Below are 19,867 nucleotides of genomic sequence, written 5' to 3'. Positions count from 1 at the left end.
CTGGAGTTGTTTTGATATTTTTAAAACTATTTTTAGTATTTATCACGTCATAAAATAACAAGCATTCGGGCGTGGCTTCGTTTATTCGAAAAGTCATTTTCAAAATCAAATTATTTACGTAATTTAGCCGAGTCACCCCCTCTCTCCCGTTCTCTGTGACGACCACAGCCCAAGTGGTGACTCACTATAGCCCGAGGCTGGCGCCTCTTTTCCAAACCCGCAGTTCGTCAATGTTTTGCCTAATATCTGGTGATTTCTACGTATTTTCGTGTGTTGCTAGGGTCAGGTGTGTAGATATTAGTAGCAGAAGGAAGTAGAAAGGAGAAATAAGGGAGGTTAAGGAGGAAAGGAAGGAGAAAGAGAGAAGGAAGAGGAGAAGCCAAGCCACAATACTTAAGTCACCCTCCATTTCCTCAATATTTTGCCTAATATCTAATGTTTTGATGTGTTTCTAGGCTCAGACGTGAAGACGGAAGTAATAGAAGAAAGAAGAAGGAGAAATAAAGGAGGAGAAAGAAGAATAAACGAGAAATGGAGGCGGAATAGGAGAAGGAGCTAAGGTGGAATATTTAGGTAAGTGTCCCTTTTAATCCTAACGTTCTTTATAATGCATAATGTTGGGCTGGGGTATATTTGGGGTGTTTTAAGTGTGTTTTGTGGGTGATATAAGTATATTTCGTGTGCTTTTAGTGTGTTTTAAGTCTCTTACACAGGTGTATTTGACGTGCCTTGAGTGTGGTGTGGAGGTGTGTTTGAATATCTGCATGTTTTGAGTGTGTTTTGGGGGCATTTTGAGGTGTTGCATGGTGTTTATAGTGTTTCAAGTTACGTATTTTGGTGCGTACCTATTGGGTGTTTCTAGTGAGTCTTGGGTGTATATTCCAGCATTGTGAGGTGTTGCATGGTGTTTTGAGTGTGTTTTGGGTTAGATTAGAGTGTTTTAATAGGTTTTGATGTATATTAGGGGTCTCTTGGATGTGTGTGGGGATGATTTCATTATAAATTGAGTGTCTATAGTGGTGTCTATGCTGTGGATGTGTTGTGGCTGTGCTGTGGCAAAGATGGCGTTATTAAGTAGTGGGTGAGATTGTACCATACTTTAATCACTTCCTAAATTGTTCTTGACACACTGAGAATATTGCAATACTGTATAGTTAGCCAACTCACATTTCATACCTTACCTTTCATCTCACCTGCAACATGTTTCACTGTACAGATGTTTATCGGGTTCCTGAAGATGCGTCGAGGTGTTATCATCCACGCAAGCTTCCCCAACCCAGCCAGTGTACCACAGGACGGGAGGATGAAGCCAGCGGCTGCATGCACCATTGAACAGGACGGCATTGTATTCCTCCCACAGGAGTGACTACAGCGAAGCAAGCCCAGAATAAAGTGTTGAGTGACCGTGATGTGAGTATTGTGGTTTGCACATCACACTTTTATCTCCACGTGTCTCATTTTAAAAGGTTTTAAACTCTTTGTTGTTATTTTTTTCAGGACTTATTACTGTTGACGCCATTTCAATATTGTTCCACCTCTTGTTCCAGGATTCAATACTGCTAACACCAAAGAAGTGAGGGAAGTGTTTGGAGTGAACGTGCAAGACATACAACAGACACCAGACTGCTGCTGCTGCTGCTGCTGCTGCTGCCGGTGTAGCCAAAGGAACAAAAGGTCCGGAGCAGGAGGAAAAGAGGGTGATTCTTGGAAACGTAGCAATGAAGTTGTGAAGGTTGGCCACAAATCTTCATCACTGGTGTAGTGCATTTCATTGACCATTTCTAGATTGGGTGGATAAATTTGTAGATTTTGTAGACAGTTGTAGATGTGAAGCTAGTGGGTAAGGTTTTTTTGCAATGCCTTATCTACACCAGCAGAAAACAGTGATATGGACAACTTGTGCATAGCATAGCGATAGGAGTGTACAGTGTACATGTATACCTCTTTTTCTTTTCAATGGTAAATATTTCTATTTAATATGTTCTATTTGATATGTTAAAATGTTTTCATGTGTTATTTTATATACCTTGCATTGTGTTATTCCCTGTGTAAATCCTCTGCTTCCACGTGTGAAATGTATACCAGTATCCAATTTTCATCCTTAATTAATACGTCCTGTTATAGGCTTATTAGTTTTTCATATTTCCTACCACAGATGTCTCGGGTGTGTTGCCTAGTGCGTTCCCTTGTCCCGCTCGAGAGAGAGAGAGAGAGAGACTCGGATCACCACCGCGTCGAGCTGCCTGCCCACCTCCCTCCATTGTCCTTCGCCCCTCACTTGAGTATTGTGAACGTTGTATTTATTTTCATCACGCCTCTGTGTTTGTAAAGGGAGAGTGTTCCAATAAGTGAGCTCTGTTTGCAGTCACATGTGTATTTCAAAGGTGTTTTGCCAAGTGCTGTGCTGAGGTGTTGTGGTGTATCTGTCTGTACGGTGTTCGAGCTAGCTTTCGCCCACGTTTGTGACGCTACCTTCTGTACTGCATTTAATGTCTGTGGATTTCCCTGATAAACCTTAAAAGTGTGGTTATGTTGGTTCAGTGTACATTTCCCTCGTGTAACGGAGTGGTAAGTCAACCTCCCTCCACGTACAACAGTGTCGGGAATCATTTCCCCCGTGTCACGGTGTCATGGGATATTTTCTCATGTTTGTTTGCTTGTGGGGTAATGGTACGTGTAGTGTGGCATACTGGTGAGTGAAGCTGCATAACTCTCTACTCTCCATCGTGGATCTATTTCCCCATGATTATTACTCTTGTATGGGTTATCATTGGTGATTATGGTGCTTGTTAGTGAAGCTATCTTTGCTTAATATATGTACTATTTTTGAGTCGTGTTTAAAATTCCTTGCCCTTTGATTTCTGGCACGTCCGAGTTGGGTTAGACCTTAAGTCAGATGCGAATGTGAATTTCTCTTTGAACTCGGACGTAACTATGTATATGGTATTTAAAAAGAGATAAGTGTATATATGTAGACCAAGAGAGGAAAGTAACCTCTTGGGATACGAGTCACTCATCATTCGTGTCACCCATCATGATCGTTTATGCCTTAACAACCAAATGACCAACGTGTTCACTCCATGCTGGAGTTCACCATGGAGAAACACGTAGTGAATGAAGATAACGTTCCTTGTTAGGAGACGCCATCTTCTTAAGAGAGGGAGTGTAGCCTTGCGAGCATACTGGCTATGCGTCACGGTGTCTTGCTGCCAGGCCATGACAGTAATTAGTACCAAGTAGTAGTAGTATTTAAGGATAGTAGTAGTAGTAGTGGTTGTCACTGACACTATTGTAAGGTGTGATGTACACGTGGCTCTGTCTGTAGTGGTCACAAAGACCTGTTCCTTCTGTGTGTGTGTGTGTGTGTGTGTGTGTGTCTGCAAGATAGAACACAAAAGTCTCTTTTGTTTTCTGGGATGAAGCACAAAGGTATTGTTACGTGTTTCCAAAGATGATGTTTTGTGAGTCTTTCAATGCAATACTTGATTTAAGTTTTTGCCAATGACTTGGTAACGTGGTGCAGTTTTTGTTACTTGTATTTATTTTTCATACCTATTGATATGACGATATCTTGTGAATGATGCTCGTGTTTTTTTGTAATGGCAACACAATATAAATATCTCTTGATATAATAAAATGCATAATGTATCGACCTGTTTTCATATTAGTTGAAAGAGATGCAAAACAACATCTGGTTTGCAAGTGAAGTGATATTAGTGAACAATTTGTTGCATGGCTTGTGAGGTGATACGATGCCCCAATATAGTTGCATGGAAATACTAGTAGTAATGTGTAAAGTGAATGCATGCCCCTGCCGTCTCCTCTTTCCCATGGCTGGCGGCACTTTTCTAAGAGAGAGTGAGATGATGGGAGGAGGGAGAATAGAGAGTGAAGGAGAGAGGAGAGAACATAGGGAGGGAAATGTGCAAGAACGAGCCAAGCCTTCCTTTGGCCAGCCGGCCATGTGCACCATTCCATTAAAACAAATGACACCATTAAATATGTGGTGTCTATTGGTGAACCACAACAAGTGTCTTCTCTCGATGTTCATTCCTGTATATTGTATAGTATTCACCTTGCACAATGTCAACTAATATCCTCTTCTGAAAACTGCTTGGCTATGTTTTGATAAGATAGTTTGTTATATTCTTAATTTCTTCTATTCTTTCGTGTTCTTCTCTTCCTTTTCACCGACTCACTCACGCAGTTGTGTACAATCATCTGATAGATTGATTGAGATTAAGAAGTTACATTTCGAAGAAAATTAAATAGTAAGACGTATGTTAGACCATAGAAGTGGGTATACTGTAGATGTAGATTTACGTTTACATATTGTGCGGCATACTGGAGAGAACCTATATCAAAAATTCGGTGTGAAATAAGGAACTGGTGCACGGGAGCTAGTGACATGTCGCATGTATCCATCCTTGTTGTGGGTGTTGTCCGATTCCATACTTCTAGTCGTGACTTCGATACAATAGTGGATTTACTTTTCTATTATTAGGTGAAAAAAAATGATGATATTCTTGCAAATCCTTATATCATAAATTAATGAATGATGGTAAAATACATTATCTGCTAAATATTGACGTAACTCAACTATATAGGCGTCGGAAAACCGCAGCCATACATCATCAATGGAACACCTTCAAAACAAGCCCGCGTAGATCAAACCACTTCCATGGACTGAAGACCTATTGTTTTCTATGAGTATTGCGCTGCTCTGCCCTCGGTATATACAAATGGTGAAACACTGGTGACCTATAATACTCCCCATCAAGAAATTAATTTCCAGACTCTTCCACCATGCTGCTGTGTTTACGTCTTGATCACAGCGCTGGCTCAGCCGACTCGTGTGTAGGTACCATAACTTCCCCCAGGGATTGAGATCACAGTGACACGGTCGTCTGGCACCACCGACGGTGTCCACCACCGTCCTATTCAGTGTGAACTCAAACATGTTTGGCCTTGCGGTGACGCTACTGAAAACGCCTGTAGATAGATAGGTAGGCAGATAGATAAGTCAATAAATTCGTGTATAATTGACAAGGTGGATGTGAATGGAAAAAGAAAACGTGTATATTCCTCTACTTATCACCACTTCACCCTTATTTATTGCCAGAAATCCTCTTACAATCAGGCGATAGAAATAGAGAATGAGAGAAATAGTGTAGTCTGCCTCTTAAGCACCGCGGGAGATGCCAAAAATCGCTGCACAACATACAATTTTAATATATCCTGCTTTGGCAAATAACCATAGTTTGACACAAGAGCGAAGGGAAAGATGTCACAATAACAGCAAATCATTATGTGGTGTTTATACAAGTATAGTGTCTCATTAAAAAGAGATTTTGTAAGAGATAGTTAACATAAACATTTGTACACACCTGCTCCTTTGACAGACACCGCCTGCTACGAATGGGGCGGCAGTTGTCTACTAGTCGTGGTGACGGTAAGGGTGGTGGTGCTGGCAGTGGTTATACTGTCCCATACACACACACACACACACACACACACACACACACACACACACACACTCACATTGCCATGAACACTAAAAAAACAATCTCACACACACGTGATGTGTTGCTATATCACCGACAGATTTCAAGCAGTGCAAATCACCTATCACCATGCGGCAAGACTAGCAGTGCAATTGCACGCCTTCACCACAACCTCCACACTGCCTTATCTTCATCAATTAAAGGTACTTATAAAGCCATTCACTTATTGTTAGGTTTTCTTTACGTATGAGAGTTTAATTAGTACGTAAATATTAATATGCGATAGGTATAACGACCATTAAAAAGAGCAAGGCGTCTATAATACCCGCGGATATTTGCTTCCTTCACTTACCGTAAGCCAAACATGTGTCACAATGCAAGCCACCAGTGTACAATTTCATATTCCCTGGTCAATAGTTCCCTGAGTGGCTTAATTTTAGCTTGGTAAGATAATAAAGGCTAAATATGGAGGTCCCGCAGCTGCTCTTCCCAGTGTTGCCTCCGGGCCGCCTCCCACCCCGCCATCACCCTCCCCCTTGGCAGCCTGCTGGGTTGAATGCTTTTTCAAATATTTCCTGAGGGTAATATTACGCTTCCATGGTATGTTTTTATGGTTTGTTTAAATGTTTCGTTGTGTTTGAAGTGTGTTCCGCCCCGGTGTTGGGTAAATATGTGGCGTTTAGTGGTGTTTTATGGCGAATGTTAAAGGCTTTTTAACGGTCAAAATTTTCCATTTCCAGTTTTCTGTTTTTTTATTTGAAGGTATAAGTGGGCCTTTGTGGTATCAGAGGATCGCCGGTGTCCTTTTAAGCGTGAAATCAATCTATTGAGTGAAATATGCGGACTTTGAAATGGTGTTTGGTGGTGTTGAAAAAACGTCATATTTTTCTTTATTTTATTTGCTCACGTTTGTGCTTCTCGGTGTAACTCGCTGTGGAATGCCTTAAAAGATAGTTCATACTCCCTCAAATGTGGTATATTACTCGCCAAGTGAAAATGGCTTGACTTTGCATGGTGTTTTAGCAGATTTATAAGTTTAAATGTTATTTTATATTTAGCATACTTAATTTAGGCATTTTTAAAAAACTAGTTAAGCTGGAGTTGTTTTGATTTTTTTAAAACTATTTTTAGTATTTATCACGTCATAAAATAACAAGCATTCGGGCGTGGCTTCGTTTATTCGAAAAGTCATTTTCAAAATCAAATTATTTACGTAATTTAGCCGAGTCACCCCCTCTCTCCCGTTCTCTGTGACGACCACAGCCCAAGTGGTGACTCACTATAGCCCGAGGCTGGCGCCTCTTTTCCAAACCCGCAGTTCGTCAATGTTTTGCCTAATATCTGGTGATTTCTACGTATTTTCGTGTGTTGCTAGGGTCAGGTGTGTAGATATTAGTAGCAGAAGGAAGTAGAAAGGAGAAATAAGGGAGGTTAAGGAGGAAAGGAAGGAGAAAGAGAGAAGGAAGAGGAGAAGCCAAGCCACAATACTTAAGTCACCCTCCATTTCCTCAATATTTTGCCTAATATCTAATGTTTTGATGTGTTTCTAGGCTCAGACGTGAAGACGGAAGTAATAGAAGAAAGAAGAAGGAGAAATAAAGGAGGAGAAAGAAGAATAAACGAGAAATGGAGGCGGAATAGGAGAAGGAGCTAAGGTGGAATATTTAGGTAAGTGTCCTTTTAATCCTAACGTTCTTTATAATGCATAATGTTGGGCTGGGGTATATTTGGGGTGTTTTAAGTGTGTTTTGTGGGTGATATAAGTATATTTCGTGTGCTTTTAGTGTGTTTTAAGTCTCTTACACAGGTGTATTTGACGTGCCTTGAGTGTGGTGTGGAGGTGTGTTTGAATATCTGCATGTTTTGAGTGTGTTTTGGGGGCATTTTGAGCTGTTGCATGGTGTTTATAGTGTTTCAAGTTACGTATTTTGGTGTGTACCTATTGGGTGTTTCTAGTGAGTCTTGGGTGTATATTCCAGCATTGTAAGGTGTTGCATGGTGTTTTGAGTATGTTTTGGGTTAGATTAGAGTGTTTTAATAGGTTTTGATGTGTATTAAGAGTCTCTTGGATGTGTGTGGGGATGATTTCATTATAAATTGAGTATCTATAGTGGCGTCTATGCTGTGGATGTGTTGTGGCTGTGCTGTGGCAAAGATGGCGTTATTAAGTAGTGGGTGAGATTGTACCATACTTTAATCACTTCCTAAATTGTTCTTGACACACTGAGAATATTGCAATACTGTATAGTTAGCCGACTCACACTTCATACCTTTCCTTTCATCTCACCTGCAACATGTTTCACTGTACAGATGTTTGTCGGGTTCCTGAAGATGCGTCGGCGTGTTATCATCCACGCAAGCTTCCCCAACCCAGTCAGTGTACCACTGGACGGGAGGAGGAAGCCAGCGGCTGCATGCACCATTGAACAGGACGGCATTGTATTCCTCCCACAGGAGTGACTACAGCGAAGCAAGCCCAGAATTAAGTGTTGAGTGACCGAGATGTGAGTATTGTGGTTTGCACATCACACTTTTGTCTCCACGTGTCTCATTTTAAAAGGTTTTGAACTCTTTGTTGTTATTTTTTTCAGGACTTATTACTGTTGACGCCATTTCAATATTGTTCCACCTCTTGTTCCAGGATTCAGTACTACTAACACCAAAGAAGTGAGGGAAGTGTTTGGAGTGAACGTGCAAGACATACAACAGACACCAGACTGCTGCTGCTGCTGCTACTGGCGGTGTAGCTAAAGGAACAAAAGGTCCGGAGCAGGAGGAAGAGGAGGAAGAAGAGGGTGATTCCTTGGAAACGTAGCAATGAAGTTGTGAAGGTTGGCCACAAATCTTCATCACTGGTGTAGTGTATTTCATTGACCATTTGTAGATTGGGTGGATAAATTTGTAGATTTTGTAGACAGTTGTAGATGTGTAGCTAGTGGGTAAGGTTTTTTTGCAATGCCTTATCTACACCAGCAGAAAACAGTGATATGGACAATTTGTGCATAGCATAGCAATAGGAGTGTACTGTGTACATGTATACCTCTTTTTCTTTTCAATGGTAAATATTTCTATTTAATATGTTCTATTTGATATGTTAAAATGTTTTCATGTGTTATTTTATATACCTTGCATTGTGTTATTCCCTGTGTAAATCCTCTGCTTCCACGTGTGAAATGTATACCAGTATCCAATTTTCACCCTTAATTAATACGTCCTGTTATAGGCTTATTAGTTTTTCATATTTCCTACCACAGATGTCTCGGGTGTGTTGCCTAGTGCGTTCCCTTGTCCCGCTCGAGAGAGAGAGAGAGAGAGAGAGAGACTCGGATCACCACCGCGTCGAGCTGCCTGCCCACCTCCCTCCATTGTCCTTCGCCCTCACTTGAGTATTGTGAACGTTGTATTTATTTTCATCACGCCTCTGTGTTTGTAAAGGGAGAGTGTTCCAATAAGTGAGCTCTGTTTGCAGTCACATGTGTATTTCAAAGGTGTTTTGCCAAGTGCTGTGCTGAGGTGTTGTGGTGTATCTGTCTGTACGGTGTTCGAGCTAGCTTTCGCCCACGTTTGTGACGCTACCTTCTAAATATTTGGCCCATTAACAGGGCTAAGTCCTGCAGCGAATTCCTTTACAATCTGTGATCCCCATACATGGGGATCATGTCTTGTTTAACTATAGTAAATTTCTTATAAAAACTATCATGCAGCACTATACATAATTATAAATCTAATAAATTTAAGTGCTTATCTAATCTGTTTTTAAACATTGTCAAAGTACTAGTGCTATTTACAATCCTCTCCGGCAATGCATTGCAGAAGTCTACCACCTTATGACTAAAGAAATATTTTCTTGTATTTAACCTTCAGCCTTGCTTTCTAATTTTCCTGCCATGATTTCTAGTTCTACTTCCCTCCTCTAAGGTAACGAAAGATCTCACATCTATGTAGTTTGTATCTGAGAACATTTTAAATAACTCTATCATATCCCCTCTTATACATCTCTTCTCAAATTAAAACATGTTTAATATCTTAAATCTATCTCTATACTCCAAGTGCTTTAATGCTGGTATCATCCTAGTTGCTCTTCTCTGAATTGCTTTTAACATGTTGATATCCTGCCTATAAAGGGGTGACCAGGCCTGTATGCAATACTCTAAATGGGGCCTAACATAGGAATTATATAAGTTATGCACCACTTCATTACTTGTATAACTAACATTTCTATTTATAAAACCCAGGATCTTCTAAACATTGCTTTGAAAATTTCATAGTCCTGTCTATCACTACTCCTAAATCCTTTCCCTCCTCTATTGCTTCTAGCCAACATCCCTCCATCTCATAGCTAAAGTTTGTGTTGTCTTTACCTAAATGCATAACCTGACACTTTTTAGAATTAAACTCCATCTGCCACTTGTCTGCCCATGCTATCAGCCTGTCCAGGTCTCGTTGTATTCTGTAATTGTCCTTTTCACCCTGTACTGCACCTGCTATCTTAGTATCATCTGCAAACTTTGATACTTTGCTACTAATTCCTATATCTAAATCGTTAATGTACACCAAGAAAAGAAGAGGTCCTAGCACTGATCCTTGGGGTACCCCACTAACCACTTCCTTCCACTCAGACATTGCCCCATTTAATACTACTCTCTGTTTCCTATCAGAAAGCCATTCACTAATCCAATCAACTAACCTACCCCCTATCCCATGTAGTCTCAATTTGTACACTAGCCTCCTATGCAGTACCTTATCAAACGCCTTGCTAAAATCTAGATATATAACATCTATGCTATTTCCATCATCTAACTCCTTGGTAATATATTCTAAGATATCGAGCAAATTTGTAAGACAGGACCTCCCTGATCTAAAGCCATGTTGGGTATCTCTAATTAATCTATTCTCATTTAAATGCTCCCAAATACTACCCTTAATGATTTTCTCTAGTATCTTACATACTATACTAGTTAAACTGATCGGTCTATAATTATTTGCATCATCCTTCCTACTTTTTTTTAAATATTGGTGTAACATTAGCTAACTTCCAGTCCTGAGGTATCTCAGCAAACCTAAGTGATCTTTCAAAGATTAACTTAAGTGCTTCAGAAATACTGTCTACACCCTCCCTAAGTACTCTGGCATGTAGCTCATCAGGACCACTAACTTTCCTATCATCTAGTTCAAGAATAAATTTCCTAATAATTCCCAGTTTTATATCAATATTTTCTAAAGCTCTTAAACTACTTGTCGCACTGTTTGTAACAGGATATCCTATTCTTTCTTTAGTAAACACTGAAGAAAATTGTTCATTCAATAATTCTACTATGTCTTCATTTTGATCCACTACTACACCATTTTTTTGAAGTGGTCCAGTCCTATCCTTATTTCTTTTATCTTTGACCTTGTAATAACTATATAATTTTTGGGGATCTTTACTCCCAGCTCTAGCTAGTTTTATCTCTGCCTGCCTTTTACATTTTTTGATAACCTTACTCAAATCATCCCTGACCTGTCTGTACCTAATCAAATCTACATCTTCCCCACTTTTCTACAACTCTCTATATGCCCTCTTCTTCTCTCTGATCTGTCTACCTATCTCGTGAGTCCACCATAATGGCTTCCTGTTTCTCTGCCTTATATCTTTGTAAGGGATACACTGCATCCCTATACCTCTTACTACAACCTTAAAAATATCCCACATCTCCTGTGCAGTTTTATATCCAAAACTATCTTCCCAGTTTACCTCTCCTAATAACTGATGTAACCTACCATAATTGCCTTTCTGATAGTTTAGGACTCTAGTCTTATTCACTATATTATCCCTACTGGAATTAATGATAAATCTAATTATATGATGGTCACTGTTTGCTAAAGTCTCTCCTACCTCAACTTCCTTTAAACAATGCTCAATATTTGTTAGTACTATGTCTAAAACCTTCCTCCCCCTAGTAGGTTTATCTACCATCTGCACTAAATAGTTATCCTGAAAACTTTCCATAAACTTATTTTCACTAGCATCTCCTACCATCCTCTCCCAGTTTACTGACTTAAGATTAAAATCCCCTAAGATAATTGTCTGACTAGTACAATCCCTATTTATCTTATCTACCATAAGGTTGTGTACATCTACTGACTGGTTAGGTGGTCTATAAAAAGCTCCTACTCTAATAACCTTACTTTTGTTTACTCTAACATCCAACCATAAGGACTCTACTGTTATCTACCTTAATACCATTAACCTGACTGGAAATGAAGGATTTTTTTACATAAATAACTACTCCTCCACCTATCCTACCAATTCTCTGGTGTAAATACATAATGTATCCATCTACTTCATATTCTTTCCTATTTTCCCTAAACTTTTCCTCATTTACCCATGCCTCTGTGACACATACAACATCTAAGTCCTCCTCAACTATATAACTAGATAACTCGTCCTTCTTGTTCCTAAGACTCCTGGCATTTACATATAAACATTTAAGTCCTGCTACCTTCCTAGATGTTGTCTCCTTATTTGGAATCCTAATCTTATTGTCTCCTATTTGCACCTGGGAATCTTTCCTAATCTTTTCACTATCTCTGTTTATCCTATCTAATTTATGTCTAACATCTTTCTTCTGGAATTGATCATTCATGTATTTTAAATAAGTCTTGATTTAGTGCTCAACAGACCTGAGTTTTGCATCATCAGCAAAGAGACTCATGTAGCTAGTTACTCCTTCCATCATGTCATTAACATAGATAGCAAACAGGATTGGTGCTAAAATTGAACCTTGCAGGACTCCACTTACGAGTACTATCCAATTTGACTTTTTACCTCTGATGACTCTCCTCATTTCTCTGCCCATCAAAAATGTTAGTCACCCATTTTAATATTGGTCCTCCCAATCCTCCAATACTTTCCAATGTCCATGTTAACCTTTTGTATGGCACAGTGGAACCACGTGCACTTTGGGGGCAGATGGGTCTCCAAGCACATGGGTTTGAATCCTGGCCATGGTCTGAGTGAAGGTAGGGCTTCCTTACTCTGGGTAACAGTTCTCCAACAGGTGGGCTTTTAGATAGGATGTCTCTTTTAGCCTGGAAATCCCATGAAAAGCTCATATGGAATAAAAAAAATAAATAAAATGATCCAAGTATATGCAGTCAGCCCATCCATCTCTCTCATTCACTATATCCAATACTCTTGAGTAAAAGCTTATTAACTATATTAGTTGTGTAAGATCTCCCTTCCCTGACTGTGGGCCATAACCAAAGGCCCGTGTCACCCCTCTCGGGTGGCAACCAACAACAACAACATCCCTTCCCTGAACCCAAATTGTTTCTCCATTATCACTCTTGTCTTCTAGAAATTTCACCACCTGTTGTTGATCATCCTTTTGCAAATTTTTACTGCTACACTTTAGTGATACAGGTTGATGATTTAATGGTCCTCCTTATTCCCAGCCTTGAAGATTGAGATAATATCTGTCTGTTTCCAGTCATTGAGTAATGTTGCGTACAACAAGTTGGTGCTGACAATATTGTGGATCACCTTAGCTAGCTGTGAGCTACATTCTTTTAGTATCCAGTTTGACACTCCATCAGCTCTTATTGTCTTCCTCACTTTCAGTTTATCCTAACTATTCTGGATTTCCTCTACTTTTGTTTTGACATCTTCCAGACCTATCATATTTTCCATTTTTATTCTTTATTTGAAATTATTTTCTTTTGTGAACACAGAGTGGAAGAATATATTGAACACTTCAGTCATCTCTTGTGGGTCTTCAGTTGTTTCTCATTCAACTTTTACTCTGCCGATGTCTTCTTTGTGCTTCATCTTCCCGTTGATATTTCTGAAGAACGATTTTGGTTGATCTTTACATTTCTTCACTATGTTTTTTTTCATAAGTTTTACTCAACTATGAATTTTAAGTTAATCAATCCTTTTAGTTATATATGTGGCCAAGAGGTCAGCTCTCCTATTTTCCTCTGCTTACTCCATGCTTTCTCCCTCTCCAGTCTGGCTGTAGGACATCTCTTATACCACTCTTTGATGAATGTATTCTGTGTAACTTCTAGGGTACCCACTTTGCTACTCCTTTGCTGTATATGTCTAGGAAGGTAGCCCACTTAAATTCAGTGTCACCCACATCAATAACTCCCTTCCAATACACTCCCTCCATAAAAGCTCCTGAGCTGTTCAAAGTTGGCCTTGCTAAAATTTAGTCATTTATTCCTATGGTCTTCATTCCTCTCGTTTTTACTTGTATCAGTTAATGAGAATTGCATCTGTACATGATCACTTTTTCCTATTGAGCTTTTATAATTTTAATCCTTGATAATTGCATGTTCTTTTGTAAAGATTAGATCAAATCTTGATGACCATTTACTCTGAATTTTGTGTTTTAACTTACTGTGTAAATATATTCTCAATGGCCAGTAATTGGTTTCCCCATGATGACTCACTACCTTCAGTGATCCAATTTTTTCAAGAAACCTCTTTACAGTTAAAGTCTTCCATTACTAATACATTCTTATTTCCTCCATTTAACTTAGACTTTCCTTTATGCTTTCCAGTTTCCTTCCATATTCTTCCTTCACCCAAGAGTTGTTTTTTGGAGAAACATTGGTCACTATGATACTTGGCCATCTTCCCACATTCCTTTTTAACTCCAAGCACTTCAGCATCCCCCTCCCTCCGTGTGTGTGTGTGTGTGTGTGTGTGTGTGTGTGTGTAATTCATGGTTTGATCTGCTGCAGTCTCTGACAAGACAGCCAGACGTTACCCTACAGAACGAGCTCAGAGCTCATTATTTCCGATCTTGGGATAGGTCTGAGACCAGGCACACACCACACACCGGGACAACAAGGTCACAACTCCTCGATTTACATCCCGTACCTACTCACTGCTAGGTGAACAGGGGCTACACGTGAAAAGAGACACACCCAAATATCTCCACCCGGCAGGGGAATCGAACCCCGGCCATCTGGCTTGTGAAGCCAGCGCTCTAACCACTGAGCTACCGGGCCATGTGTGTGTGTGTGTGTATTTACCTAGTTGTAGTTTTACAGGGCCTGGGCTTTATGCTCGTGTGGCCCCATCTCCATATCTACACTTATCCAATTTTTCTTTAAAACTACTCACGCTCGTTGCTGACACCACTTCTTCACTCAAACTGTTCCACGTCTCAACACATCTTTGTGAGAAACTATATTTTTTAACATCTCAGACATCTTCCCTTTCTCAGCTTTTTACTATGCGATCTTGTGGTTCAAATGTCATATTCTTCTCTCAGGATCAGTTTCTCCTTATCCACTTGGTCCATTCCGTTGTTCAATTTAAAAACTTGTATCAGATCCCCTCTCTCCCTTCTCTGTTCCAGGGTTTGTAGATCTATAGACTTTAGTCTCTCCTCATATGTCATCCCTTGTTGTGTGTGTGTGTGTTTACCTATTTGTATTTACTTATTTGTGTATTACAGGGCCCGAGCTAAGCTCTCTGTGTCCTGTCCATTCCTGTCATATCTCTCTTTCATCTAATTGACACACACCACGTCAACAACATCACTGCTCAGTTTATTCCACTTATCAATGCTACGATGTGGGAAACTGTATTTTCTCACATCATTTAGGCAGATGTCTTTTATTAGCTTTTTTCCATGTCCTCGGAGATGATTACTTGTGGTCACCTTTATCAACTCTCTGTCCAGTATGTCAATCTTGTTCACCAATTTATACATAGTTATCATGTCTCCTCTTGTTCTTCTCTCTTCTAATGTGGTCAGCCCCAGCTTCCTCACTCTTTCCTCATAGTCTAACTCCCTGAGTCCTGGTACCATCCTTGTTGCCAGCCTCTGTACCCTTTCCACCTTCTTCACATTTTTCTTCATATGCAGTGACCAGACACATGCTGCATATTCTAACTGGGGTCTTATTAATATCTTCTTCATCATTCCTTCATCTAGGTAGTGGAATGCAAGGCCAATATTTTGAAGCATGTTGTATGTTTTCCAAAAAATCTTGTTAATGTGTTTCTCCGGTGACAAGGTGTTTTGCACGCTTACTCCTAAGTCTTTCTCCTCATTGGTCTCTTTAATTTTCTCATCACCCAGCCTGTAATCCCTGTTTGGTCTGTATCTACTTCTTCCCATTTTCATAACATGGGTCTTGTCTATATTAAATTCCATCTGCTACTCCTTACTCCACTCATATATTTTATCAAGATCTTCCTGTAACTTGTTACAATCTTCCACATTCTTTACTCTCCTCATAATTTTGGTATCGTCTGCAAACATGTTCATGTAACTGTCAATTCCTACTGGCATATCATTAACATAAATCAAAAACATGATGGGACCCAGCACTGACCCTTGTGGAACTCCACCGGTTATCTTCTTCCACTCGGACTTCCTTCCTCTCACCACTGTTCTCATTTCTCTTCCCACTAAGTAATTTTCCATCCATTTTGCTAGTTTATCATTTACTCCTTCAATCTTCTTTAGTTTCCACATCAGTCTATTGTGTGGTACTTTATCAAAGGCCTTTCTCAAGTCCAGGTAGATAGCATCCACCCATCCCTCTCTATGTTGTAGTATGTCAGTCACTCTTGAATAAAAACATAATAAATTGGATACGCACGATCTTCCTTTTCTGAAACCAAACTGTCTTTCACTCAGAATGTTTTCACTTTGTAGATACTCACTCCACTTAGCTTTAATTACTTCTTCACATACCTTGCACAATATACTAGTCAACGATACTGGTCTATAATTTAGCGGTTCCATTCTACTACCATTCTTATATATAGGCACAATGTCAGCTCTTTTCCACTCTTTCGGGACTAATCCTGTTTGTATGGAGGTTTCCACAATATCAAATACGGGGTTCAACAATTGATCCTTACATTCATTTAGCAACCTCCCAGATATGCTATCAGTCCCAACTGATTTATTAATATCCAGATTGCTTATAATTTTCCTTACATCTTCCTTAGTAACCATCATGTCCTGCATTTGCTTTATTTCCGTAGGCCTTCCTCCCATAAAATGCTCCTCCTTTGTAAACACTTTGCAAAAGTTGTTGTTCAAAATTTCAGCTATATCTCCAGTATCCTCATATACTTCTTCCCCATTTTTTACCTTTTCTATTGCCTCCCTTATATTTAGTTTTCCATTTATGAATTTGTAAAACATTTTTGGGTCACTATCACAGTTTTCCACCACCCTCTGTTCATATTCCTTCTGTGCTGTTCTCCTTACTTCAACATATCTATTCCTTGCTGTTTTGTAAACTTCTCTTGATAATATATCACTGTTTTTCTTAAGTTTCTTCCATGCCTTTTCTTTGTTCGTTTTTGCTTCTTCACAATTTCTATTAAACCACTATTTATTATTTAAAGTCCTCTTTCTGTGATATGGCACACACTTTTTCACAGAAGAGTTATACAAATCCATAAATTTATCGCATTTCAATTGCATTAAAGAACTCCCTTATATGGTTATAATTTGCCCTAATATAATTTATTTTTTCCTCCCTGCGTTCCACAATCTTATTCGTGCTTAATTCCGTATCCAGCTCAAAGCTTAGGACATCATGATCGCTTTTCCCCAAGGGACATTCATGTTCAATTTCCTCTTTTAGAGAGATGCCCCTGGTAAACATCAAATCCAACCTTGCTGCAACATCTTGTCCCCTGCACCTTGTTGGTGATCTCACCCACTGTGTCATCAAGTTATTTGTTGCTACCTTTAACTATTCCTCTCCCCACTCTCTTCGTAGTTTTCCCACACTATTTCTTTGCAATTAAAGCCTCCAACTATCATCACTCTATCCTTTCTGATGAGTTCTTGCTTCATTCTGTCTAGAGTATTTCTCATCACCATTTGGTACTGTTCATATTCCCAAGCACTGGTTCTGGGTGGTATGTATACTGTTATAATATTAATGTCCCTCTCGCCATCTGTTATAAGCATACTTATCACTTCCTCATTTCTCTTACTATAGTTCACCTCCTTCACTATCAGATCTTCCTTAGTAAGAACCATTATACCACCACCTTTATTTTTTCTATCATTTCTCCATACTTTGTAGTGTTTTACAACAAACCAGTTTAGCTTTATTTTGGGCCTTAGCTGTGTTTCCACTACACACATTATGTCCGGTTTGTTATTTCTTAGGTAAACCATACATTCTAGCCTCTTAGACAGAAATCCATCTATATTCACTTGTATTCCATTCCTAGTCTCTTTTTTCCATGTAATGTCTATTCTGTCTGTTTTATCCACCACTTCTTTAGCCTCCCATTTCTCATCCTCCAAAAAAACTTGGTCTTTTCCTCCTCTGTTCTTTCGTCATTCCTCTCTTTTACTTCAGTTACAAGCTCTTTCATTTTCATTAGCTCATCCTGTGACATATTTCTTCTTATGTAAGTTGTTTTGGTTTCCTCAGAGTCCTTAAGTTTCCAAGCCCTCCTCAGCAAGGCCTCAGCAGCCACCTGAGACTTTAATTTCAATTTTAATGGTCTATTCTTGCCTTCCTCAAAAGCTCCTAATCTCACACTTTCTTCTACCTCAGCAAATAGGTCTTCCTCCACAGAGATCTTATTCAGTAAAGACTTAATCCTGTCATTTTCCTTATCCCTCCTATCCTGCCAGTTCCTGTTAGTTTCCTCCCTCAAACCTGTTATGATCACACATTTTTCTTTTCAGCAATATCTCTCACCACATACTCATTTTCTTTTAGTGCCTTTACCATTTCTCTCTGCGTAATCACTTTATTTTCCTCATCCTGCTTTTTCACTATCTCCCTAAAGGACCTTTGTACCTCCTGATGTTCATGGTTCACTTCTTTCATCCTGGCATCAATTAGATTAAGGCATTCCTCCTTCCTCAAGTCCCCTTCAGATATTTTCATCTCCATTTCTAGGAGTTTAGCCTTCATCTCTTCACATTGTTTCCTTAGTTGTTGATTTTCTTTCTCCATCTCTACTTTTTCCTTCAATAGCTTTTTGTTCTCTATCGTTAACAAATAGATCTCTTTTTTGAACGAATCATTCTCGGCTAGAACTCTATCCAGTTTTTCTTCTATGGACAAAATGTTTAGGAACTTACTTTCTAGTGCCTGAATTCTTTCATCCATATCTAATTTCTCCAGTCCTCTTGGAGTAGTTACAAAACTTTCAAAGTCTTTGGCTTGTCTAGGCGTAAACGCCATGTTTGATATCGTCAGCTGATTACGGCCAAAACAATCACCGCCCACACTCTCCTCTCAGGGACCACTCTCCATATCCCTCACTTTCTACACTATGCGACAGTAGGACATCAACAGGACATTAACTTAGAGGTACCCGGGCCCTGTAACACCATAGGTATTTTCACTTCTTCCAGTCCGCAGCCGGAGACGAGCCGTCCTCTCTCAGCGACGGCGAGTGTGTGTGTGTGTGTTTGTGTGTATTTACCTAGTTGTATTGTACAGGTTTCGAGCAGGTCTCATAGTGTCCTGTCTCCATGTCTCCATTTATCTAATTTTTCTTTTTAAAGTTATGCACACTATGTGCTGCAACAATTCCATTATCCAATGCATTCCATTTTTCCACTGTTCTGTGTGGAAAACTGTATTTTCCAACATCCTTCACACACTGCTTCATCCTGATCTTTTCATGTCCTCTTGTCCTTCCATCCACTTCCACCAACAGCACCCGGTCTTCTTTGTCTATCTTTTCAATATAATATCTTATACATTGTTATTAGGTCCCTGCATTCTCTTCTATCTTGTAAGGTTGGCAGTCCCATTTCCTTCAGTCGTTCTTCATATATGAGGTCCTTTAATTCTGGCACCATCTTTGTAGCAATCTTCTGTATCCTTTCCAGTTTTCTTATATCTTTTTTAGAACTCAGGGACCATACCACTGCTGCATATTCCAGCCTTGGGCATATCATGCTTGTGATGATTTTTTTCATCATATCTTTATCCATGTAATAAAATGCCACTCTTATATTAGTCAACATCCTATATGATAGTCCAAATATCTAGTTTATGTGTTTATCATGGCTCAGATTTTCTTGTATATCACTCCAAGATCTTTTTCCTCTTTAGTCTTCGTTATTTGCTCCTCTCCCATCACATAGTTCCATACTGGTCTTCTCTTACTCTTTCCTAGTTCCATTATGTGACATTTCTTGGCATTAAACTCCAATTTCCACTTCTTGCTCCATTCATAGATCTTATTTAAATCTTCCTGTAGCAGTATACAGTCTTCTCTGATTTTGATAACTTTTAGCAACTTTGCATCATCAGTGAATAAATTCATATAGCTGTTTATCCCAATGTGATTGTCGTTTACATAAACTTGAAACATAATGGGGGCTAACACTGACCCTTGTGGCACCCCG

The 19,867-nt window shown here is 39.4% G+C and overlaps 1 long non-coding RNA gene across 1 annotated transcript; it reads left to right on the top strand.

The window, feature by feature from the left end:
- The first annotated feature begins 514 nt into the window (after positions 1–514).
- Positions 515–2,830, top strand: LOC123508427. Its single transcript, XR_006675942.1, has 4 exons — positions 515–573; positions 1,217–1,410; positions 1,548–1,732; positions 2,156–2,830. It is a non-coding gene; the product is annotated as an uncharacterized LOC123508427 (long non-coding RNA).
- The last annotated feature ends 17,037 nt before the right edge of the window (positions 2,831–19,867 follow it).

The sequence above is a fragment of the Portunus trituberculatus genome, chromosome 24 (genome assembly GCF_017591435.1).
Source record: "Portunus trituberculatus isolate SZX2019 chromosome 24, ASM1759143v1, whole genome shotgun sequence".
Classification (NCBI taxonomy): domain Eukaryota; kingdom Metazoa; phylum Arthropoda; class Malacostraca; order Decapoda; family Portunidae; genus Portunus; species Portunus trituberculatus.
The sequence above is the reverse complement of the archived record's forward strand: the minus strand, read 5'-3'. Positions and strand labels throughout refer to the sequence as shown.